A 26131-nucleotide genomic window follows, 5' to 3' on the forward strand; every position below is an offset into this window, starting at 1 on the left:
CATATTCACAGGTAACTCAGAAGAAGGATGAGGGGAAGCAGCACAAAAAGGACAACAAGGAGAATATTAATACCTCCAATCCAAATCAGGGCCCCAAACATAACAAGGGTTAGCCACAGGGAAAACCAAATCAGGCTAGTGTACCTTCTGGGGACAAACCAGAAGGGGGTCAGAACAAACCCCCATTCATAAAGACATTTGGTAAATGTTATACTTGTGGGTCAACTGACCATGTGAAAAGGGAACCCAGATATAAGTGTAAACCTTCAGTTATCCACACTGTCTCCTTAGCCTTCTCCCCAGTGGATGAAGTACCAATGGCAAGTGGAAACTTTCACCTAATGTCTGAGGAACCCATGAAAGTCTCAGCCAGTGTTTCCTTAGTATCCCTGGGTCTATGGGAACAACATAATTTAGATGTTTACAACTCTATTTCAGACAATACTAAAGAGTATCACAAAGACAGAGTTCTTGTCAATGGTCAGGGGACCCCTGCCATCGAGACACTGGGGCCAGCATAACTGTAGTTGATGAATCATTTTGCAAGGGAGAGGATGTTGCTAAGGTACCCAAAATCTTAGCTAAGCTTGCTGGAGGCCCTGTCCAAATTCTTCCACAGTTAGCAGATCTCATCCAGTGTAATGATATGACTGTCAAGATACCTGTAAGTGTGCAGAGTGAAGTACCTGGTAGAGTCCTGTTGGGGAATGACTTAAAAACGTTTGGAGTTGTATCAAGCACCCCAGGCCTCCCAGCAAAAGGAAACAGGAGCAGACTAGGAAGGCCAGAGAGAGTACCTTAAGGGGCTCTCCAGAGGAGATTATAGGGGAAACTATAACTCCCAGTCCACAGGACTTACTGACTGCAATTTCTAGGAAGAAGGAGGAAAAGGGGCAACCTACAAACTCCAGGAAGAAACCAGCCAGGACTCCTGTACTACCAACCAGGACATCCCCAAGAGGACTGTCCAAAATCACACCTGTGATCCCTCCACTAGCTGAGGCTGAGTGTGTGGAACAACCTTGTGTGGTTGAATCAGCTGCTGAGGAATCAGAGCTGGAATAGGACATTACTCCTGTTGGAGATCTGGATCCTGCAGACCATCCTGAGCTGCAGTCTTTACTAGCAGACGGTGAAACCCGTAGGGCAGAATTCAGCAGAGGTCAAAGAGATTGTCCTAATCTTGAAGGTCTTCACCAACAGGCAACTTCCCAGCGGGATGGGCAAGAGCCAGTGAAGCAAAGGTTGTACTGGGAAGCCGGCCTCTTCTACAGTGAACAGAATGAGTCTATCCCAGGGGACTACAGAAGACTTGTAGTGCCTCTTGAAAACAGACTCCAGTTCTCCAGTTCCTACAGTTAGCCCATGAGATACCTTTGGCTGGTTACTTAAGTTTTAAGATGACCAAGGAAAGGTTATCTTTCTATTTCTACTGGCCTAAATTGAGGTCTGATTTTGATACGTTCTGTAGGAGCTGTCACACTTGCCAATACTCCGGCAAGAGTGGAGCCAAGAATGTGGCACTCTTGGTGCCTCTCCCAGTGGTTGGAGTTCCTTTTGAGAGGGTATGAATCAACCCTGGACCTTCCGACACCACATCTTCAGGAAACAGTTTTATCCTGGGTGTAGTAGACCATGCTACTAGGTATCCTGAAGCTATACCTATGAGGAATGTTACAGCTCAGGCTGTTGCTAAGGCCCTACTTGGTATTTTTACCAGAGTAGGTTTTCCTAAGTGAGTTATCTCTGACAGGGGATCCAATTTTATGTCCCACTACATGCAGGCCATGTGGAAAAACTGTGGAGTAACTTACAATTTCTCAACTGCCTACCATTCTCAGACAAGTGGATTGGTAGAGAAATTCAACTGTACAATGAAGGGTATGATAGGTGCTTTAGAAGAACCCTTTAGAAAAAAGGGGTACCTTCTACTGCCATACCTTCTATTTGCATATAGAGAAGTCCCTCAGGAGGGAGTTGGATTTAGTCCCTTTGAACTTCTTTATGGCAATCCAGTTAGAGGCCCTTTGGCCCTAGTTAAGAAGGGGTTGGAGAGTGTTCCTTCCCCTAAGCCAGTGAGAGTCACTGACTATGTGATAGGTCTCCAGAGGAGAATGTCACACATGATGGCAGAAGCATCTGATAACTTAAAAGCATGTCAGGCTCTGGTCAAACATTAGCATAACCAGAAGTCCAACATGGTTGAGTTTACTCAAGACCAGCAAGTTTTAGTTATGGTACCTAAAAGGCAGAGGGCCTTACAGGACATGTGGATAGGACCCTTCAAGGTTGTGGGTAAACTTGGAGAGGTCAACTATCTGGTGGACTTAGGCAATCGTAAGGAGTCTCCCAGAAGTCTTTCACACTTACCGTTTAAAGGCGGATGTCTCAAGACCAGAAGTAGGAGCTTTGCTTCTAGCTTCAGCCCAAGATGAGGAGGAGAGTAAACCTCTACCTGACCTACTCAGAGGCCAGCCTTTAGATGGGAAAGTAGAAGGAGTTAATCTCTTTCTAACTTGACACCTGAACAACAGGAGGAGTGCAAATTTCAGTTAAAGCAGTTTCCCTCACTGTTTTCATTATCACCAGGCTTGACCCCTTGGGCCCAGCATGATATTCAAACTGGTAACTGTTTATCTGTCAATAACAGAGGTTACAGCGTGTCAGATCATGTAAGATCCCACATAAAGGAGGAGGTCAACAAGATGCTTGATCTCGGGGTAATAGAGCCCTCTATCAGTCCATGGCCTAGTCCAGTTGTTCTAGTACCAAAGGCAGGAACCAAGGAGTTGAGATTCTGTGTGGACTATAGAGCTCATAATGCAGTCACCAAGACTGATGCCCACCCTTTACCAAGGACAGATGAACTGGTGGATAAACTTAGTTCAGCCAACTACCTCAGTACAGTTGACCACACTTCAGGCTATTGGCAAATAGCACTGACAGACGATGCCAAGGTGAAAACTGCATTCTCCACCCCAGCAGGACTCTACCAGTTTAAGGTAATGCCTTTTGGACTAAATAAATGCTCCTGCAACATTCCAAAGGAAGGTTAACCAGGTTCTGAATGGGATGGAGGACTTCTGCATGGCTTACTTGGATGACATTGCAGTGTTCAGCCCTACTTGGAAAGAACATGTTGACCACTGAGGATAGGTTTTGCAGGCTCTTGAGTAGGCCCATCTGACCATAAAGGCGAGTAAGTGTCAAATTGATCAGAGTAAAGTGGTCTAGCTTGGACATGAGGTAGGAGGAGGTGAAATCAGGCCATTGCCTAGCAAGTATTTTTTAAAACGGTAGCAGGCGCTCCTCTCCAGAAAGAACATGGCACGATAACCTGTTCTGAGAAGAGAGTTTGTGGCACTCGCTTTTTGCTCACTGTACCTTTCACAGATGGGAAATAACCATTTGCATATCAGTCTTTGTACGACCCACAAGGGCAGTCCAGCACCGAAATGCTATGGCAATTCCTTTCTGAACAAGAGTACCACCAGCAACCCCATACACGTGTTTCAGCCTTGTTGGGCCTCATCAGTGAGGTGAAGCTCTGCCTCTCTGAGCACAGTGAGCAGGGAGTCCACGTCTGGTTGCCCCCAGGTAACTCAGGGTGACCAACCCCAAGTTCCTTGCAAATATTTTTTAAAAAGGTAGCAGGCGCTACTCTCCAGAAAGAACATGGCACGATAACCTGTTCTGAGATGAGAGTTTGCGGCACACGCTTTTTGCTCACTGTACCTTTCACAGATGGGAAATATCCATTTGCATATCAGTCTTTGTACCACCCACAAGGGCAGTCCAGCACCGAAATGCTATGGCAATTCCTTTCTGAAGAAGAGTACCACCAGCAACCCCATACACGTGTTTCAGCATTGTTGGGCCTCATCAGTGAGGTGAAGCTGTGCCTCTCTGAGCACAGTGAGCAGGGAGTCCACGTCTGGTTGCCCCCAGGTAATTCAGGGTGACCAACCCCAAGTTCCTTGCAAATATTTTTTAAAAAGATAGCAGGCGCTCCTCTCCAGAAAGAACATGGCATGATAACCTATTCTGAGATGAGAGTTTGCGGCACACACTTTTTGCTCACTGTACCTTTCACAGATGGGAAATATCCATTTGCATATCAGTCTTTGTACCACCCACAAGGGCTGTCCAGCACCGAAATGCTATGGCAATTCCTTTCTGAACAAGAGTACCACCAGCAACCCCATACACGTGTTTCAGCCTTGTTGGGCCTCATCAGTGAGGTGAAGCTGTGCCTCTCTGAGCACAATGAGCAGGGAGTCCACGTCTGGTTGCCCCGAGGTAACTTAGGGTGACCAACCCCAAGTTCCTTGCAAATATTTTTGAAAAAAAGGTTGCAGGCGCTCCTCTCCAGAAAGAACATGGCACGATAACCTGTTCTGAGATGAGAGTTTGCGGCACACGCTTTTTGCTCACTGTACCTTTCACAGATGGGAAATATCCACCTAGCAAGGTACAAGCTGTACAAAACTGGGCCACCCCTACTACTCAAACACAGGTGAGAGCCTTCATAGGTCTCACTGGTTACTATAGGAACTTCATACACACCTATGGGACCATAGCTTCGCCCTTGAGTGTAATCTCCTCACCCAAATTTCTTAAGAAGGTCAGGTGGGATGAGGAGTGCACTCAAGCATTTGTAGGCCTAAATAAAGCCCTTTGTCAAGCTCCAGTCCTAAGAGCTCTTTACTATAACCAAGCCTTCATTGTGCAGAGAGATGCTTCAAATACAGGTATAGGTGCAGTCCATAGTCAACTGGATGGGAAAGTTAGGGAGAACCCCATTTGCCTCATCAGCAGGAAGCTGAAGGAACCAGAAACGAGGTGGGCAATCATTGAGCATGAATGCTTTGCTATTGTGTGGTCATTAAAGAAGTTTAGAACATACTTGTATAGATCTACTTGTGTGATTCAAACTGACCACCAACCCTTGAGATGGTTGTTGCAAATGAAAGGGGAAAACCCAAAACTACTGAGGTGGCCAATCAGCCTGCAAGGGTTTGATTCTACCATTGAACACAGTCAGAGTGTCATCACCAAAATGCTGATGGTCTCTCCAGGACGTTTGACCGACTGGAGTAAGGCGATTCATCCAAGAGTAGATTAAATCCTCCTGTCCCTTAGTCTTGGGGGATGAATGTTAGGAAGAATTCTCCAAATGTGCTAATGTCCCTTACCTTTTGAGACTCCCAGCAACTTTGCTGGATTTCTAGGATTTGATTTTTTACCTGCGAAGAGTTTTAGCCTTTTTTTCCCACTCTTCCATGTATTTTGTGTGTGTTTTACTTTTGTTTTCTTTGGTAATGGAGTTTTTAAAACAACCTCCATAGGCATCATCTTTTTCTGTGTGTCACACAGCACCTTCAGTGCAGTAGCACAGGGGTGTCTTTCAGACTCCCCAAGGTTTAAATACCTTTCCTGGGACTGGACAGCGAGATCTGCTCGAACTGCCAGGAACAACTGCCTTAGCTACAGCTTTCTTCATTTAAAAGGTACTCTGCAAATGCGTTCCGGAAATCTTTTTGGCCATCAAGAAAGTCTGTGAAACTTTCCTCAACTACGAAGGCGTGTCCTTCCATAAACATTCGTCAAGCTTTTTGCCTAGCCAAATCCTTTAAAAATCTGTGGCAAAAACGTAATCATTACAACCAGAACTGTGCTATCCTATACAAGAGACTCTGAACCATTGACTTTGGCCCAGGCCTATTGAGAAGAATTGTTGGTTGTATTTAACTGAAACCCTTTGCCCTGTCTATGAATGTATTTGTGCTTATAACCTTGTCTTTTCCCTCCCTTCTTAAGTATCTTAAGTGCCATTTTGCTCACACTTCATTTTTGAGCAAAACTTGTTCAATTACTTACCGGTTGGATTTTTGTGGTATATTAGTGTGTGATATTGAGCTGCTTGTGCCAGTGTAATGTTTTACAAATAATTGAGTAAATAAATGTATATTCTTTTACTAAGAAATCTTGAGTAAGTGTTTACTTGAATCACTCTATTGGTGGGTCCTTTGTGTAACTTGTTCTACTTCTCACTTGAAACTCTTGAGATAAGTCTGGCTGCTCACCCATCACTACCACTTTACTGTGTAGTACAGGCTTGTACCAAAGTTGAAATTGTGCTTACACTTGTACTCCTAATTACCTGTAGTGTTCCCAAAGGGTACTGCAAGTGATTCTGCCTACCACTACCTGACTTGCTAGACGCCGCCTGCCCCTCTCATCCCTGCCACCCGGTACTGCTGTACCCCTCTTCTGTGGGCCTCTGTTTCCCATCCTCTGCTGCATATATATATTGTTGTATTCCTCTGAAACATGTTCTATAATTTCTCCAAGCTATGTCTGCTCTCAATAAATACCAAAGAAATATTAATAATAATGAGAATGGGATTGCAGCACACCTTCAGTGTGCTATTAGGATTGTTAAAAAAATGCACTTTTTGTCAATCATTATACTCGATATGTGCCTTCACCTTTAGCATGGTATGATAATTCATGTGTATGCCCAAAATATGGATAATTTCCTGTCTACCCATTTGATATCTCTATTGTAACGAAACATTAACTGGTTTTCAATCTAGTCACAGAAAAACAAAAAAGGTGTTGGATGGAAGGTTTAGAATTAATCTTAACCTCTGGCATTGCTATGGGCAACCCTCCAGACCAATGTTGTTTGCATGCCAAGCCATTACAAAGGGGGAAATAACATATGCAAATCGGGCTTGATCCTGTCACAAAAGGGGCCGTCCATCCCAAACTGTTTGGTCAAATCCCTTCTGCACGAGGCCACAAGAATCCCCCAATATGTGTCAGCCTTGTTGGACTGATCAGTCAGGAGTAGATTGGGTCTCTAGGCATAGCTGGCATGGGACCCACGTCTGGGCATCTCTGTCCCACTCAGGGTGATGTGATTTGTACGTACCCTGCGTCCAGAGCCTTGCCTCCAACCCCAGCGGAGTGTCCATTACCAACCCAGCAGGGGCTTTGGTAGGTGTAGGGGTATGGAAAATAATTTACCCGTCTCTGTATAACAGTAAAGAGGGCAGGAAACAGCCCCTTCAATAGGTGGCTGCTCTCAATTGCCAACACTGGAGAGATTTAACAATATCACATATCTTTTTTATTGATAGTTCACTGCTCACACCATCCATTAACCCCTGGTGTGTATTAAAATACATGTACCTTGTACAACACATCAGTACACAGTAGTACACAGTAGTACAAATAGATGCCCCACACTCAATATTAATGTTCAAAGTTATCTGATAATACTGAACAGTCAATGAATGCGTCTTACCCTCTTATGTAAAAATACATATTTGAATTATGAGATACCTCTAATAAAGAAACATTATCATGATTATCATAACTATATACAACACACTTAAAAATGCAATAATCATTTATGGAAAAGCAGAACCATTGTCATTTGCCTCAGCCTCAAATCAAGACTAAGACTAGCCAACCTTCACCAAGAAATCAAAGTCACCTTAAAATCTAACCACCTGACTCTCCAGGTTGTGAAAGTCAACCTCACAAATCATGCTAGACAATTTAGCACCTGCCACACCAAATCATGATACGCAATCTCATAGAAGCATCTGTCTCAATCAATACATCAATACATTTCTCAATGTGAAATTAAATGCAGAATCCAAAAAGACATCTATTGCTGCACCATGGGCTTTTCAACAAAAAGGCCTAAAATAGGATTAAATGCTTGAAAAAGAATTACATGTCCATTGGACTGACTGGTGCCAGCATATAGCCAATAAAGAGCAAGGTGTCTGCACTTAGGATGTGAGCTCAGTTTGTGTTTTGGGGGAAAATAAAGATCTTTCCCCAAGCAGCTCAAAATAAATTCAAGTTCTGCTAAACAGAAAATAGCTAGAATCCAGCTCGGGGCTTCAGAAAACCAGAATAACAATTAGGAGTGGGTTGCCCCTCCATCCGGGAAGCCTTGCTGCTCATCATCTCTTTCCGGCCATCTGTGTCTGCCCCTGTCTTCCTGCCAGCTCCTTCGCCCCGAACAGCAATCTGGAAGGGTTGAGCTTACTAATTATATACCCTCAGGTCCGTCCATATTCTCCTTATACTCCAACCTACATCTGCTGCTAGGAACTGTGCCAACAACTGTCTTTAGCTGACAGCACCTTTCACTTGTGAAGACTATCCAGGGACATGGCCCTATCTTTCATCGGCTGCAAGAAATTGTGGCAATGACTGTATTTTAGCTGACTTCACATTTGTTGTGCACAGCATGGCCAAGGACATGGCACTGTTCTTCAAAAGTGATTAGGGATTTTGCCAACAATTGTATGTTAGCAGATAGCAACATACTTGTGCACAGCATAATTAGGGACATGACTCTGTCCTTCAACGGCTGTTAGGAATTGTTCCACCAAAGTGCCAGCAAAATACAGATTCCTGTTCCAAACTACAGAATAGAACTACAGAAGGGCTGTGTTGCTGTTTGTTTTGTGTTTTGCAAGTACATTTGACAGCAATGTTTACACAACAAGACTGCTATTTACCCAGATCAAAGCCATTGGCATTCATGCGTAAAAAGCGGGTTCCTTTTAGTGATGTGCTTACGGCCAGAAAGGCCAGAATGTTGATATGTTTGTATCCAGTAATCGTACTATCCAATTCCAGTATCAATCCACGATGAAGACTCTCTTAAGCATTCTAAGATCTTTTAACTTCAATATTCCAAGCCAAATTTCAGCCCCAAGACAAGTCAGCAATTGATTAGACTTTTCTTTTATGTATTTTAGCCATGTTTAAAATTAAATAGAAAGTGTTCTTATATAACATCCCTCTGCCATGTTTGCTGGCCTCTCTGCACATGAGTTTGTAATATTAGAAGAAGGCCTGCATTGTCAGGAGGCAAATTGGTGAAGGAGATGGGAAACCTGTGCTGTTGATGGCTGCACATTAAAAGTGCTTGAGACCTGGGTGCCAATTTTCTACTACGGGTTTGGCAAATACATTTGCCATTATGTCAACTGAAGTGGAGAGCACAACATCTGATAGATTACAGTGCTTTGGGTCTAGTTAGTCACACACATGGGAGAACGTGATAGAGGTGGAGAGGAGGGCATAGTCAGAGTTTGATTAATATTCATGAGGACACAGCCGCTAGGCCTCCTGTGGCCATGTGAGGGAGATTTGTGTGTAGTGTATGGTGGCAGGAGATTTTAGTAGCAAGGTCCTTAGAAGAGGGCAAGAGGATAGTAGACAAAGAAGGGCTACTACTGGCCATGGAAAAGAGTAGAGAAGTATTATGTGTCATCCTGGAAAATTGTTATGTCGGACTCTTATATATTTGGTTTTGCATTTGTTTGATCCCATATTGGTTGCGTCCATTATGCAATGGTCTTGGGCACAGTGTTGTGTGGGGATTCCTGGTACTGAGTGAGTGCATTTAAGATGGGATAGCTCTGATATCTGATATATAAAGGCTTACATTGCACAGTGTGGTGTGCATGATGCATGTCATAGCTTCCATGTCTAAAGCCTGACTTTGCAGGTTACAGTAGATGCAATTTAGGGGATAGCTTTGCTGTCTAAAATCTGACTGTGTATTTTTGCTGCATGTGCAATTTAAGTAAAATCTCGTCTGCCAAAATCCTGATTATGAATGTTGTAGTATGTGCAAATAGTGGGATAGCCCATCTGCCTGTAGCCTGACCATGCAAGATGCAGTATACTCACTTTAGGGCATAGCCCTGCTATCTAGATTCTGAGCATGTATGGTGCAATATGTGTAGTTTGGGCTAAAAGCACTTCCATATAAATCCTGACAATGCACGGTGCAGTATGTGTGATTTAGGGTGAGTAAACTGTAGCCTAAAACCAGACCATGTATGTTGCTCTATGTTTTGTTTTTCTATCGTATTGCTGTTAGCTCAACTGGGTAAAAGCAGTGCTTTTGAAGTTTTTACCTCAAGCACACAACCCAATGTTTCTCAAACATTTCTTCACCTAAAATGGCTGCGATGGAAATAGAAGGTGGCGTCCTGTAGTATCCTCACTTCCATTTCTGGTGTGGCCATGGGTTAGTTTGAGGTGAGAATGGAGCTCAGGTAAGTGGTGGTTGGAGAGGGTCGGGAGAGATGGGGGAAATGTTGGAGTGTGTGAAAGACCACGGCCATTAAATGCATTCAGTACTCAGTCTTCTCCCAACTGAGGCTTGGATCGTATGATTCAGTCAGGGTTTGAACAACTTGATTGTAACTCATACACTGAGGATGCTAATGAGCCCTGCTGCCATTTGTATAATCTCCAGGCACTCTCCCGGGTCTGAAAGAAAGGTGGTGGCTTAGTGCCTAAACAAGGAGCTTGGGGGAATGCAATTTAGCTTTGATGTTACGTTGATACATGCAATCATACTGGGCGTGTCTTGATATCTGCAAGTGGGTCAGTTCCCAGCAGTTCTGTTTAATGATAATATTGTGATTTGTGAACAAATGGAGCTTTGTGTATCTGTGGTGCTAAGATGCATTTGATAGTTTTGAAGGTGTGGTGGTCTGATGGTTAGTGTCTGCTGTGAGGGCTGTTTATATTCAATATGTGGGTGACATAGTTGGCATACATTATGTGTGTTGCAACAAAGACAATAAGGGGGGGTTGGTGAGGGGGCTGACATTGCTGAAAGCACATACAGCAAATCATGAAATAGCAAGTCATGAAAAGACATGAAAGTCGATACAACGTATTACAAGTCATAGAAAGAAATGAACAAGTTCTGACAATGCTAGACAATTGACATATTGTGTCTTTTAAATACATTGATGGGGTTGAATTTCAATTATATGTAATTGCATGCAGGGGATCAACAACAATAACACTTATGTACTGTTGTCTCCCTGCAATTAATCTAAAACACATGTAACATTTTATAATGGATAACAATGGAATCTGCCTGCTGATTATCAGGTCTGATTTATGAGAGGTATTCCATTAGAATCAAGTAGTTTTAAACATTCATGAAAATCTCATGCAAGTATAAAGCCAAACGATCTTACGAGATGGAGGAGGGAAGCAAAGCAGAGATCCAATCTCCACTTTGCAGCAATCCTATAACTTGGAAGCGCAGCAAAAACAGATGTTCCGAAGCTGTAAATCGTAAAATCATGTTTTGCTTTACTTTTATGCTCGAGTACATTATAAAGTGACCCCCTATAATGCTAATTTGTTCAACATGGAGCTTTTGTAATTAAAGATTTAAAAAACATGCCTGGACGTATATGCAGAACAAGAGACTTAATGTGTGGAGGTGGTATTTTTTATTAAATGGCAAAAGAGAGAAGACCTGCTTAGGCCTAAAGAGAAAGTCGACACAGCATCACCCCTAGTGTATGTATCTAGATATTCAAGACAAAGCAATAGAATAAAAGAGATAATCAAGAAGAACTGGAAGACAGTAACGTGCGACCAGAGAGTGGATAATCTTTTCAAAAATGTTCCTACTTTTGCGTATCAACAAAGTGAAAATCTCAAGGATAGACTTGTAAATACAAGACCTCCACAGAAAAAGAAGATCTCAAACAGAATTGGAACTTATCCTTGCCTCAATTGCAGTAACTGTGGATACATCCAGAAGGGAGAAATTGTTAACCAACCATTTACAGGAGAAAGATTTAGACTAAAAGCTATGCCACCTGTGACACACAGAGTATCATTTATGCAATCAAATGTCCATGTGGCATTTAGTATATAGGACAGTCCCAAAGGGCTGCCAAAAACAGATGGAATCAACATAGGTTGTGTATTTGCAACCATAATGTGAATTCGGCAGTTGCCAGACATTGGCAAGAAAAAAAGCACAACCTGGCACAAATTAGGTTCATAATCTTGGAAGCTGTGAAGAAAAGAGACCCACACGAAAATATCCCGAAAGACTAGACCAAAGAGAAACATTCTGGATAGACAGGATGAGTTCACTTACACCCAAAGGATTGAATGAGGAGATTAATGACATGTGCTACTTATATCCAGTAGAATAATCCTCAAATGAAGGTCACACATCAACCAAAAATATACTATGTGATGAAAAAGGTCATTTCATAAACTACGAGAGAGCTGTTTTATTGGACTTGTAGCCATCAGGGACTAGATACTGTAGCTGCTTTCTTCCCAGAAACACTTTATTTGAAGCATGCAAACATTGCAAAACCTTTATTGTATAACACAAAACACTGAGGACTTCTCTGCCCTTTCACTGCTATCGAAATATCTGTAATTCCCATCATTTTGTGTAATGCATGTTTCTTCCTTCAATTCCAATTAGATGACACACAGAGCGGTAAATGCTCTTATACATGACCGCTACAGCCCCCTGATTCCCTCTATATTTTTTCGAGCTGGCACAATCTATCAAACCACATCAATCAATCAATGATTTCTTCTATATCCATAATAGACATCAGCACAAGAGGAATGGACATTCAGGATGGGCTTAAATTTACATAATGTCATCTATCTTTATGTTCATCTAAAGTTGCGTGTATACACGCTCATTGTATTTAGGCTTTACAGGTACATTCACGCATAGTCCCATACGCAGGCGTTGCCTAGGTGACAGTCCCGCCCTCCCGCTTCCTTGGGAGGGTGGGACGTGAGGCGTACATGCTCCTGCTGTCAAGGGGGAGCTAGACGCCTCGCAACATCACCATGGCAATATTTAAAAACAAAGAGAAGCTGCACGTCCTTGCGGCTTCACCCACAGAAGGACCGTTCGAGACCTACGAGGTAAGACTCAGCAGTGAACTCACACGCAATTAATTTCTGAGGGCAGTAATAGGAATATCACAGATTAACTGATTGATTTATTGAATGTAGGTGCCGTTTCTAACTTAAATGCACGACTCATGTTGGCATTCATGATACGAATTTCACGTGGCGAATGACGGCAAATACACAGTAGATAGAGGTAGGATTCTTGTGGATTTTTCTACTTGTTTAGATTTACACACTAGAATAGTATTATTCAGGCATTGAGACTGATTGAAATTTCTTTTTTCTCCTACCCTGCAACGTTGATGACACCACATTTGCATATTATTGGCACGCATTGGTATGTACATTATTTTGCCTGTAAATGGATGTTGAAATGCATGACCTGTTTGTTCTGAAATCACCTTTGAAAATATTCTGGTAACACACGATCAAGATTGTAGTAAATTGTACAGCCCTGAAGATGGTGGAAGTGTGCACCGAAATGCATTGGCTTATGTACACTGAATAGACCATTGTATTAGTCTTCTGTCTCAGTACTTGCCACTTGAAGAAACATTTTTACAGGAATGTGCATTAAACATTTCTTGCACTTTTCATATGCTTCATTGGATTATGTTCTAATTAAGATAGAAGTATACCATTTATAAAGAAAAAGAATATGCAAAGTAATTCCAGAAACAAATGAATAACTAATAACTACAGCTCCTTTTGGAGCTAACTGAGAGCGCCAGATTTGATGAGGTGGTTTCACTTCATTTTTTCGCTATAATTATTTCCGGTTCTTGAGTCACAGGACCATTTTTTTTTTCTGACAGCTCCAGGCTAAACCAGTACCTATAGGTATTAATTACATCAAGCAACAAAGGGATTAAGAAAATGTGACTGTACACGTGGTGCCCACCTCTTCTTCGGCTTAATTGCATGCAGGGATCCACCAACATATGCATGTTTCTGATCCCATGCATGCGTAGTGGAAAAGAAAAGAGTAAATGAAGAACAAATCACCTTTACTCCTCACTTTTACTCATGCTTTGGGAGAAATAATACACTTCCTGCAAATATGATTTGCCTACATAATGGATTCCAATTGAATCTTCCTGCTCAGAAGGTGTCAATCAGAGGTATATTCCATTAAAATCCTTTGGTTTTACATCTATATCTCCTTAGCCAGAAGAGAACAGCAAAGCAGAGATGCTGTCTCTCCTCTGCTCCCCTCCTACTCTTCAGAACAGCTGTAAAATGAGGTGGAAAGTGAAGGAAAGCATACATTGCTTTTGCGATTTCCTTTTACAATACAATTCAGTAGAATTGACCCCCTTTAGAAATTGGTTGCCTAGTCTACATTCCCAAAACATTGCATACAAAAATCTGAATAAAGGCAAAACAAAAGTGCTTCAATAACAACCAACTTGTTCACTCATATGGCGTGTAAGAAATAGCAGTTTAGAATGATTCAGGAGCTAAATGTTCCAATCAAAGCAACCTCCAATATCATCCCGTGTCAAACTCTTTCAACAGATAGGATCAACTAAATTATTGCTTTGCCCATCAAAGCCAAAATATATGTGATTAAAATTAAATTAATTAAATTAAAACTTGAAAAACATCCTCCTTAATTACTACCGAAATCAGCAAGAAATCATTCTCTCTGAGTTTCTGAAGATACACTTCTATTTCAGATTTTACAAAATTTCTGAGAACATGGAACAATTCTGGTCCAAGATTAGACACTTGCCCACTGACATTTATCGTCACACCAGTATTACCGATAAAGTGCCAGATTCACTGGCAGATAAGAGCCGGTAATACCATCACTGCCATTAAATGCTGGTAATACTGGCACTTCGCTGCAGCGTCTGTACCAACGGCGCTGGTATTACCGGCACCGGAAACAGTGTCACCGCCGGATCAGGAAGCAATATGGGGGGCCATTTTCAAAAACGCAATCCATCAGAATCACCCTGTTCCTGTAGCAATCCAGGCCCAGAAGCAAAGCAGAAACATGGCACAGGAGAATAGGACCCAGGCCACAGATCCGCAGCTCAAAAAAAGTCTAAATGTTCAGATGCTGAGCTCAACGCCTTGGTGGACACGTTAGTCCTGCATGCAGATTAACTGTTTGGGAGCAGTCAGAGGAAGACCAGCATCCAGTGTAAGGCTGTCACATAGGCTGAAGTGGTGTCAAGTGTGACAGCCATTGGAACTGTCCACCACACCAACAGGGACTGCAGAAAAAAAGGTGGGATGACCTGTGGGATGATCTGTGGGCTCATAGCTCAGCACAAGAGGGAGTTTGCAGCCAACGGAGAAGGCAGGGTGGACCCCCTTCGCCTCATGTCCTGGGAGGAGAGAGGCAATAGTATCCTGCATATGGAGGCCATAGCAGGTATAGGAAATACTGAAGTCAGAGCAGGAACCCAAGGTTATGGCAGTAAGTGCAACTGAATGTAGATATGCATGTCTCCCCAATTGCATGCATCCACCAGCATGGCTGCCATAAATGGGCATGGACAATTGTTAAAAAACATGCCATGCACAGTAAATGGGCAGTGAGTGCACACACATGTCAAGGGATATGGGTGATCATAACAATGCACATGCATGCACAGTGTACACACTCAGCAGGCACCACCACCACAAATGCATGGGCACCCATCAGAGGAATAGCACCCACATGATCCACGTAAAATGATCAACTCAGACAGTGAAGAGGCTGGATCCTCGCACGCAGCCACTGCAACTGTCCCAGCCCCCGCACAGACCAAATCACCCACCAGCAGAAGCAAACAGCAGGTCAGTGCTGTGGGCCCTGTACTGCCACCATCACTGACACCTGCAGCAGCATGGCCACCAGCACCCAAACATGCAGCAGTACAGTCACCAGCACTGACACCTGCAGCAGCACAGCCCCCAGAACTGACAAATGCATCAACACTGCCACCACCTCCAATTCCCACCATTGTGGAATTCCTTATAAGCCCTTAGGGGGACACAATACCCATGCCTGTGGACATTGCCCACCCCAGCACCAGTACGCCAGCATCTCCATCACATGGACTTTGGCCCATGGCATCCTTCAGCAGGGCCCATGTGCTTTCCACCAAAAGGCAAGAGGAGGAGGGTGAACAGGATGAGCTTGAGGGTGACACAACACCTGGCTTCAGCCCAGCACTGCCCCCAAATCCACACAGTCAACCTGCATTGCCAGATTCTTACTTGTGGGCAATAATGGCAAGGTTGGACATCATAGAGAGGCAGCAGATGGACTTCCGCGCACTTGCAGACCAACAGCTCAATGAGCTGTGGGCAATGCGGGGCTGTCTACAGTGATGCACCCAGAGTATGACACGCTCACTGGGCACTGCCACTGCTGCCATGGTGACACTGGGCCAAAGGGTGTGTGTGTACACACTGATTCTGCCTCGTCCTCAGCAGAGTCACTGAACCAGGCAATTCAGTTGACTCACAATAAATCTGAGCCCAGCGGTCTGAGCCATCAGGCTCTGCAACATCCACTGAGGGCTCACTCAAAAGCACACCAAGGTTCCATTCTCTGTGCCACCTCGTCACCAGGGTACAAGAGCAGGCCCACAACTCCAAGAGGCCACAGAAATGACTCATGAACACTGCTAATCTGTAGTTGAGTTAGGGTGTTCTGGGAGAGTGTGCTGTGGGTGGTTGTTTGAGGAGGGTGTTATGAGGGTGCTTGTTTGGGGAGGGTGTACTGAGGGTGGATGTTTGGGGAGGGTGTACTGAGGGTGGATGTTTGGGGAGGGTGTGCTGAGGGTGGTTGTTTGAGGAAGGTGTCCTGAAGGTGGTTATTTGAGGAGGGTGTGCTGAGGGAAGTAGTTTGGGGAGGGTGTGCTGAGTGTGGTTGTTTGTGGAGGAGGAGCTGTTGTGGGGATGTTGTATTCATGTTGCACATAGTTTAATAATAATGTCACATGCAACAATGAGTGGACATTCATCATTGAGTGAACATGTTTATTATGTGAAGCCTCTTCACAAATGTGAAAGGGTAGTGATATTGTGTTTCTCACATAAATAGAAGTTGTCGTTGAGTTGCCGGTGTGCCAGTTTCCCAATCCTGTCCCGCTGGCAACGTGTCATCCTCCACAGGGGGCAGCATGCCCGCACCGGGAGAGAGGTGTATGTTGTGCCAGATGCAAATGCTGCGCAACATGGCACAAGCCAGCATTATCTTGCCCACCTTCTCTGGCCTGTACATTAGCATATCCCTAGTCTGGTTGATACACCGGAAGCAGGGCTTCCACAGGCCAAAGGTATGCCCAATTGACAAGATGATTCTGAGGTGGACCCGGTTTTATGCCACCTCCTGTGGCATCTGGGGATTCCTCAAAGGTATCATCAGCCACGGAAGCTGTAGGTATCTAGAGTCCCCCTCAAAGGGGAGAGGCATAGGTGTAAATCATGGTGGACTATAAAGTTAATAGTTACTGCAGTTTACCAATGATCATTCTGTGCATGTATGTCACATGAGTCATCCCACTACGCTGATTCACATTAAGGTCTTTACATGCGGAGTCAACTTCTCGGGTGGGGGTTGAACTGCCATGGCACATCTTGCACAAATCTTGAACACATCCGACAGTCGTAGCTTCTATGGCCAGTGCTTGACAGGTCAGGCCAACTCACCATGCCATGTTGTGTGGTTTGAGCATGTGCGTTGCTCGCATGCATGGGTTATGAGGGGGTCTGCTTGCATCAGTTGATGGATTAATTTACATGGTGAACTGGTCATATGCCATGTCAATTACCAGTGTTATGTCCCTCATTTTCAGTTCATCAGGGTGTCATTTTATGTATGACAGTTTTCTGCAGGTCCAGACATGATGTGCATCTCATGGGATCAATTGGTGTTGGTGGGCCATGCCCCTCATCATTCCCCCAATCCCTCAGTTTGCACAAAGGGTGTCTGGGGCTGGTCAGGCCGTTGACACGTCCAGTTTGTCATTAATTTATGTATTTGTATTCATGTATTTGTAGTGCACCAGCAGCCCGCGGACCTCGGGGCGCAAACGTGGACACAAGTAGATGCATCTGAGTTGACATAGACTTCCATTATATCTCCTAGAGTTTTACATTTCTTGGGCCTCATTACGACCCACGCGGTAAATTACCGCCTGGGCCGTGACTTTACCACCATGGCGTAAACTATGTTTACGCCATGGTGGTTGGCGGACTTACCGCCCCATTCCGACCTTGGCGGGGCGGTAAGTCCCCAATCCCCATTTACCCTTCCCCATTCCCATTTTTGCCCCATAGGGCATAATGGGAGTGGGGAAGGCGTTAATTACGCCACCGTAAATTACGGTGGCGTAATTAACTCCATGGTCCCTTAGCGCCATGGATTTTAACACCTGCTAAAAGCAGGTGTTAAATCCGCCATGGCGCTAAGGGACCTCGTACTCAGGCGGTAAGGGTCGGCGCTGTTTACGCCGCCGTAATACCCTTACCGCCTGGGTCGTAATGAGGCCCCTTGTGTGTCTCAATTTTGTTGTCTTGGATATGAAAGTTGTTGTAGGATGTTTCAAATTTGGCTCTAGCCTGGGGAGAGCTGAAAATGAGGAGCTCTGTCCTGTTACCGTTCAGGCACAGCGAGTGGTCAGACATCCAGCCTTCGATGATGCCGTAGAGGAAATTCTGATTGATGGAGTCCTGTGCATGGTCCCCGGTGAGCTCCATGACCATCTGAGTGTTGTCGGCATAGTTTGTAAAGAAAATCCCCATGTCCTCCAAGAGTGTACAAAAGGGCCTTAAGTATAGGTTAAACAATAGCGGTGAAATAGAAGCACCCTGCGGGACACCACAATTGACTAGAAGCTATGGGGAAAAGGCTAATCCCCAGTGGACTTTAGACTCTCGTTGGAGTGAAAGGACTGAACACAATCCACTGCTTCTTTACAGCAGTGGCCTATGTCCTTTAGGCATAGTAGGAGTTGCTTGTGGTTGACAAGGTTGAAAGCCTTGGACAGATCCAATAGGATCAACATCCCGGCCTTCCCCATGTCCATGATTTTTAAAAGATTGGTTTGGAGGTCTAAGAAAGTGGTCTCTGTGCTAAATGCAGGGCGGAAGCCTGACTGGCACCTGTTGAGGTTGTTATTCAGTTTAGTGAAAGGTTGGAGCTGGGAGGTGGCACATTTGACCAGTATTTTTAAAAGGAATTGATAGTTAGTGATCAGTCTCAGATTATTAGCGTCCCTTGGATAGAGGTTCGATTTTTTTGGAATTAGGTGATTGTAACTTTCTTAATTACATTAGGAACTAGACTGTCTCTAAAAGAAGCGTTAACAAAGAGTGTGAAGAAAGGAACAAACAACTCTTTGTGCTCCAGTATGCGTTTACGTGGCAGTCGCTTGTGATGGCAGGATGTTGAGTGTCTTGGGGGGAAATCTGTGAAAAGGAGAAGATGGGATGTAGACTGTCTCCCTCTGTAATATTGTCGGCAGCTCTAAGTGTGGTGGAGTGACAATGAGCTAATGAGATCTTATTCCTTTCACTGGTGATTTTATCCTTGTAGGCTGCTTGTGTCTGAGCACAGTCTAAGATGGTCGGTGTAAATGGGGACTCGCAGACTTTGGTTTTTTCCAGGAGCTTTAAGATTTCAAAAAGCTTTGCAGTCGAGTTGGACGACTGCTGGATTTGGGTGTTAAAGAAATGTTTCTTTGTGTCTACGATTAAAGACTTGTAAGATTTGTCCACTACTTTCCAGGTTGTCTTTGTAGCCACTGAGGGGTGTTTTACCCATTGAAGTTCGAGGTCTCATTTTTTCTTTTTCATCTCGCCTAGTTCTTTAGTGAACCAGTTTTGGTGCCTTGGGTTATCTCTAGCTAATTTAGAGATAATGATGTAAGCTACTCTACTTGTGTGTGAATCGAATGTGTGGTTACATTTTTTATGGTCGGTAAGCTTGGTCATCGTATGGTTGCTGTGTCTCGTCTTTGCACCTCTTTGATGGCTCTTGGTGCTTCCCCTATACATACTTTGGATGCTGCTTGGCAAACCCCCCCCCCCTTACAGTGCTTGCAAATAGTGTGATGTGCAGTGTTTCATTCTGATACCTGGGTCCAGTGTGTGTAGCTGGCCTGTTGGTGTGGCATGTCTTGGCCCTACACTTCTGCTTTGTGAGTCTGGTCCTACTATGGTGGCCTGCAGCCTGTCATGTTTCGGGTTTGTGTGAGTGGGTGCCTGGGTGGGTTAACAACCCTTATGCGTTGTTAACAGCCCTTTTACCGTGTACCAGCCAACTCGGACTAAGGTCCAATGTATTTGGAGGTCACACAGTAGCGTCTGCTACGAATTCGTTAACATGGCTACTGGTAATAATGAAAGGAAAGCGGTGGTAATGTCAATGGAAGCAGCATTAAATGTTTTTCATGCTCTTCAAAACACCTGAAGAATCCCAGCAGCTGCAAATCACCCTTCATGCCCAGTCATCGGCACTGTGTGATGACGTGCACCTGTTTGGTTTGTGCAACCGACCATGCCGTCGCTGACATGTTTCATCAGTTTCAAGTTAGCTTCCTATGACAAGTCTATGTCCCACCCATGAAAAAGGAGACGCTACAGTGTAGCCACGCACAAAGAGTCCTCTCCTAGTATGTATTCAGTGACAAGGATGTTTGCACTGTCAGACTGTATGTAATGAATGTGTGTTGTGCAGAGCATGCACCATATAGCAATGTTTCACTCACAACAAACATGTGCAAAATATTACATTATTTAATGTGGTGCAACATTTTTGAAATGCCACTAAAATGGTGCAAAATATAGTACTTGTTCCATCTCCTTCGAATTATAATTAGTCTGACTGGCAAATCCAGGTGCATTTCTGATCTCCAGTTCCCATGGAGCAAGTGCCTTGAAGCTCCGTGCATCACTTATTTTAAGCATGTCCCTTTGCGATTGTGTTCAATGCTTAGTCAAAATAAGGACATTAGAAATTGAATTATGCAAGGTTAGTAGCTACCTATAACTGTTTTAGATAAGCACAAATACCACAACATTTACACATTTGCACCATAATATTTCCTTTTTCTTGCAACAAAATGTGTAAAACGATACCACTATTTCCCAGGGGCTTTGATTTTGTGATCTAGTATACTGTACCTACGAAAGTATCACTATGCGACTTATGTTCAATGACCTGTAATTTAAATCTATTGCATACAAGTCTTGCATAAGGCTTTTATACATTACCTTTCTGTTATAGCTAATTTTCGATCAATTATGTGGCGAAGAGGAGGCTTGGATCATAAGTTATGATTTCATCTCTCCCTTCCTCTCCACCATACACATACAGCAGCATTTTCGCCAGCATATATTTTCATGCTGTTACAAAATGTGTGGATTTGTGTGTAATTTGCCTGCTTTTTAGACAGGCAAAAGGCAGTTGGATTCCCTATAAGTCCTTTGCAAATGCTGCCTGCCAAGAGTAAAAGTATGTGTTCACACATTTTGCACAATGCAGTGCAAAAGGATGGATTATAAGTAAGCCTGTCTCCTAACACTCCACCTTTGCAGTCGCTCTGCAGAAGTGGAACATTGCATCAAAGGGGTCTGTTTACACAAAAGTGTAATTTTCAAAGAGCTTGTTAAGAGCTCTTGTGCGCCGTCATGGCCAAATTATTGTCACGGAAAATCCCACGTGGTAGAAAAAGGAGAACGCTGCCTGTTTCAGTTCTTGTTGGAAGCCTTTATTGTCCCCACACCACTAAAACAAGTCTAAGAAATAGAACTTTAAGGCCTGGTTTGGAGATGTATGTTACAAAGGAAAGGCGATGTTCCTTAGCTTCAAGACAATTTATCATGAGGCAAAGGATTCTGACCTAACCTGAGATTAGCAGTAATAAATACCGTCCCCCCACTCCTGGAAAGCCGTGAATTACATGATAGCAACAGCCTTGCCAACCACTTCATGTGTTAGTGTTTGGCAGGTAGTGTGTTCTAAAGCCAGAAAACCCTTTCTGCACCAGCCTGAAGAGGTGTTTATTAACGGTGCCCTGGGAGCTGTCCTTCATGAACAGAAAAGCATCTTGAGCTCCTCGTAAAGGAACATGTCATTCCATGATAGAATGACACATTTCTCATTCTACATGGAGCCCAGAATCAGCTCATGTTGTGTAAAAATGCACGTGTCCACATGTCTCCTTCTTTTACAGTTATATGTTTGGCTTTCAGTTATATATTTGTGTAAGCCTAATGAAACATATGATCTTAGCTCCTCTTGCCCCATATCCAATTAAAGACACGTCCCACACTGGTATTTGTTATGACCTTACACAATGCCATATGTATTTAAAATATATAAATAAAACACAGACAGATAAAACACCGGCATTTGCTCTTGTGATTGGGCTTTGTTTTGGCTCCTTTTCATGCCTAGTTGGGCCATCAGTGGTTGTGTATTCGCATCAGCTGAGCTGTGCACAGGGCCGTCACGAGGGATGTGTAGAGGGGCAAACTGCCCCAGGCCTCGCGCTCAGGGGGGGCCTCGCGGACGCCTGGATGACATTTCGTCTTGGGAGCTGCGAGGTGTCATTAGGATTGAAAAAAAAGGATTTAAAAAAAAAAAAGTTCCACGAGCACACAGCATGATGGGGGTGGGGCAGGGAGGGCCATCGCCCACGGGGGATATAGTGGCCACTGGGCAGGTGGCGCCGGGGGCACTGTACAATGTAACGGTTTGCTGGCGCCCGGTCCCTGCATCATTCCACATGGTTTGCAAACCTCGCATTTTGCAGACGACGCAGGCGTTGGAGTCAGAGATGAAGTAGTCAAGTGAAATTACTTCAGGACCTGGACTCCAGCGCTTGCGCAGCACTTGTGTTGGATTTCGTTGTGTCCTGGTCCAGGGGTCCTTGGATGATGACAGCAGCGCCTGCAGGGGCTTATAGGCTACAGCAGCGGGTAAGGTATGCGAATTTGGTGAATGAGGGGCAAGTGCTAAAAATTAAAGAGGGGGGACTCATCAACAAACGCAATGGGATGTGTCGCCATAAATTAACGTATGAAGGTGAAATATGCACATTTCATTAAATTGGCTTTGCATAACCACTCAAATTGCACAGGATGAATGGATTTGCCTTTCACAAAATCAACACACACAACAACAAAAAAAGAGGATATTTTCATCTAATAGTGTTTTTGAAAATGTTAAAAGGTTGTGCACGTTTTAAACTCCAAAACCAATACAAATGTTTTCCCTGGAGTGTGCAGGACTGAAATGGGACATTTCACCTTTAGTTGTTAGTTATTTTTCATCAGGTTATATAATGCAGTAACGAAGTGTCCGGCCTGCAATCCTGGTGAGGACTTTCAAAGAGGACATTCAATGTTTCTCATTTTAGATGGGGGGACTGAGTCCACCCTCTTAAAAAAGTGGGTGGACCCCGTCCACCCGCGTGTACCCTCAACTTGAGCCCTGGGTGAATCAATGGCAACCCTTGTGTGTGGTCAGCACCATCAGCGTGTAAACGCTAATGCGGCCTTCTGTTTTTCAAATACATTGGGTTGGTATCTATTAGATTTTGCTCGCGTTTAACACTTCTTTCAGTTTATCGACTGTAAGATCATTAGATTCACTTTTCTCATAATATGTACAATTATGTGGATCCGCCACATGCACAGATGGTCCGATGCCAGCTGAAAACCACCACTCAGAGCCTAGAAGGCTCACTTTTAGGCATTCCTATGGTGGAAATGAAACAAACAGCATATCTAGGTATGCTCCATCAAGCTGCAATTGATGGACCCCTTCCGGCCTTCACTTCCCTGGGGTATATAGAAGTGTTATCACCTTTTTGCCTTTTGACACCAGTTCCTCCTCATCACTCACTTGCTGACAAAGTAGGATTTAAAGATTTTCAGTGGGCATTTAGTGTTTCAGCTCCCTGCTAGGTGGCTGTCTCGCCAGGCCTTTCAGCTCTTTCAGTTGAAAATGGCTCCGGGGGACCCCAGCAAATGCCCACATGTTGCCAGTCAGCAGTTTTCTAAAATGGCAATATATTCCTTTCTATATTCCGTTCATTCTGGGGCTTAAAACGAGCGCTATCAAATGCTCGTTTTACAGATGCGCTTGCTGGAGCCCTTTCAGCGGTCACTTCCCTGAGGTACACAGAATTGTTATCTCCACATTGCCTTTTAACACTGGTTCCCCCACATCAGCCAACTTCTAACAAAGGGGGATTTTAAGATTTTCAGTGGGCATTTCGTGTTTCAGCTCCCTGCTGGCTGGCCGTCTTGGATAATTAGTGGCTATTAACTCCTGGCTGTTTTTCTTTGTATCCATTATAATGTATGAACCCAACAGTGGCCTGAGACTGTTTTCCGCTCTAAGCAATGGGGGCCCCCAACCGTCATGTTGAAATGGGCCCCAACTCATCTTCAGCCAGGCCTAGGTGAAGAAAGCATAAGTGTTATCAGGTGGCTAGACTGGCCTACATTGAATATTGGCCAGTCTAGCAAGCAATAACACTCATGGTGCACAGCTGGTCTGTATTTACGTTCCGTGGCATTTTTTTTTATTTTTTACTGGCTGTGAGTCCTTATATGGTAATGTTGGCCCAGATGCCTTTGGGTTCGGCGCGCTTTACAAATGCCAAATAAATAAATAAATACATAAATAAATAAATAACATATTTATTCAGCCTGCATGGACAGGTATGCGGAACAGCCAGCATAAACATGTTTTCATACTGGCACATGATGTGGGCAAAGGCAGCATTAAATGCAATGGAAAATGCTCCTGTGCATGTTTAGTGACTTACATCTTCTGGGTTTGTCCATGGGCTACCATACAAACCAATGGCAAACTCTATGGCTTTTCACCCTAATTTATAAACAATTTTAATTTGCTTCAAAACTATTTTGGGGACAGGAAACCTTCTCAAGCACCCCTTGTTTGGGCTCCCTCACTGTGCTCTGTCAGTCCCACATAATTGGTGCACACATTTAAGCTTCTCCAGTTCAAAAATTCATCAGCTGCCACTGAACATCATCTACCTGTCACTGTGTATGATGTGTGTTTTAATGCACACAAAGGGGCATGGCGCTCCTCCCTAAAGCTGGCATCAAGCACCACCCGCCGTCATGCCATCCTATATATATTTATGCATATGGAAATATTGTTATGGAGGGAACTTGTCTTCAGTACAGAAACATAATTTTGCTGTAGTTGATTTGCTGTCATAATAATGAACCATATTTGGGTTGCTCCACACAAACTCAGTGGGAGATTTCTTGCATCTCCTGTCTGCAGCGGCAACGCTGGCCCAGTGCAAAAAATTATAAGGGGGCCTCACCAAACGTTTTGCCCTGGGCCTCACCACACGTTGTGACAGCCCTGGCTGTGCACTTGGCTTCAGAGGAGGGGCACATCATGACGTTTTCCTTGTACACCATGGATAGACAGACAAAGGAGAACTCCTGCCTGGAATAGGGAGTTAAGTGTAGCATGAAGGCTTTTGTTGTTTTCTTTTCCTGGTGCTGCTGGTATTGAGGAAATATATTTTCTTTCTCGGCGGTATGACGTGTTGGTGTTGTGTCTGCTTCGTACTCTGTGGCAGTGAATGTTTCCAGCAAAAGCACACACCTCATGAGACATCATCTGCTTCTTTACGTTTTAAAAGTAATGCTTTTTGCTAAAAACGGTCGCTGCAGCAGGGGAACGCTCGCCGACACTGTGTCGCCTGTTTTACTGCACAGTGATGACGCAGACTTCACTACTGCACCACGCAGATTGTTACACCCACAGTAGAATGTGGGTGTTGATTTTTGGCGTGGTCAATGTCGGAATTCCACGCCACTTTGAGTACTCCATCAGAATTAGTGTCTTAGCATGTTCCTTATGTCACCCATCACTGACTGAGAGGCCTCTTCACAAGACTGCATTCAGGTTCAGCTGCTGCGTCACCATCCCATACTTCCTCCGTGTTCATCTCCACTGATTCTGTCCACACAATTCTATATGTGGTCCCTCCTATTTCTACTCCTACACTCCCTGACCATTTGTTAGCATGATGGCATAGATGTGTCAATCCCAGCTACCTGTGTAACCCCACCACAATTGTGGGGACAGTGATACCCCCTGTTCATGTCCCGCCGTGACAGTGCGACATCCATCATCACTGTCCATTCCTCTTTCGCTTTTTTACAGATGGAGTTTCTGCTGCACCTCCTGCTGCCTTGACCCCATCTTCTTCAGCTGCTTGACTGTTCCCCAGCTCTAGTGCCTCTTTCACTACCCGAACATCCGGTTTCATAATGAGCACACACATACTGTTTTCTCTAAAATGTTATCTGCTGAAGACCCTTTGTCCATATTTGCATTGGAAAACATGCACAT

This window comes from Ambystoma mexicanum, chromosome 3p, assembly GCF_040938575.1.
Source record: "Ambystoma mexicanum isolate Mex_15411 chromosome 3p, UKY_AmexF1_1, whole genome shotgun sequence".
NCBI classification, from domain to species: Eukaryota; Metazoa; Chordata; class Amphibia; order Caudata; family Ambystomatidae; genus Ambystoma; species Ambystoma mexicanum.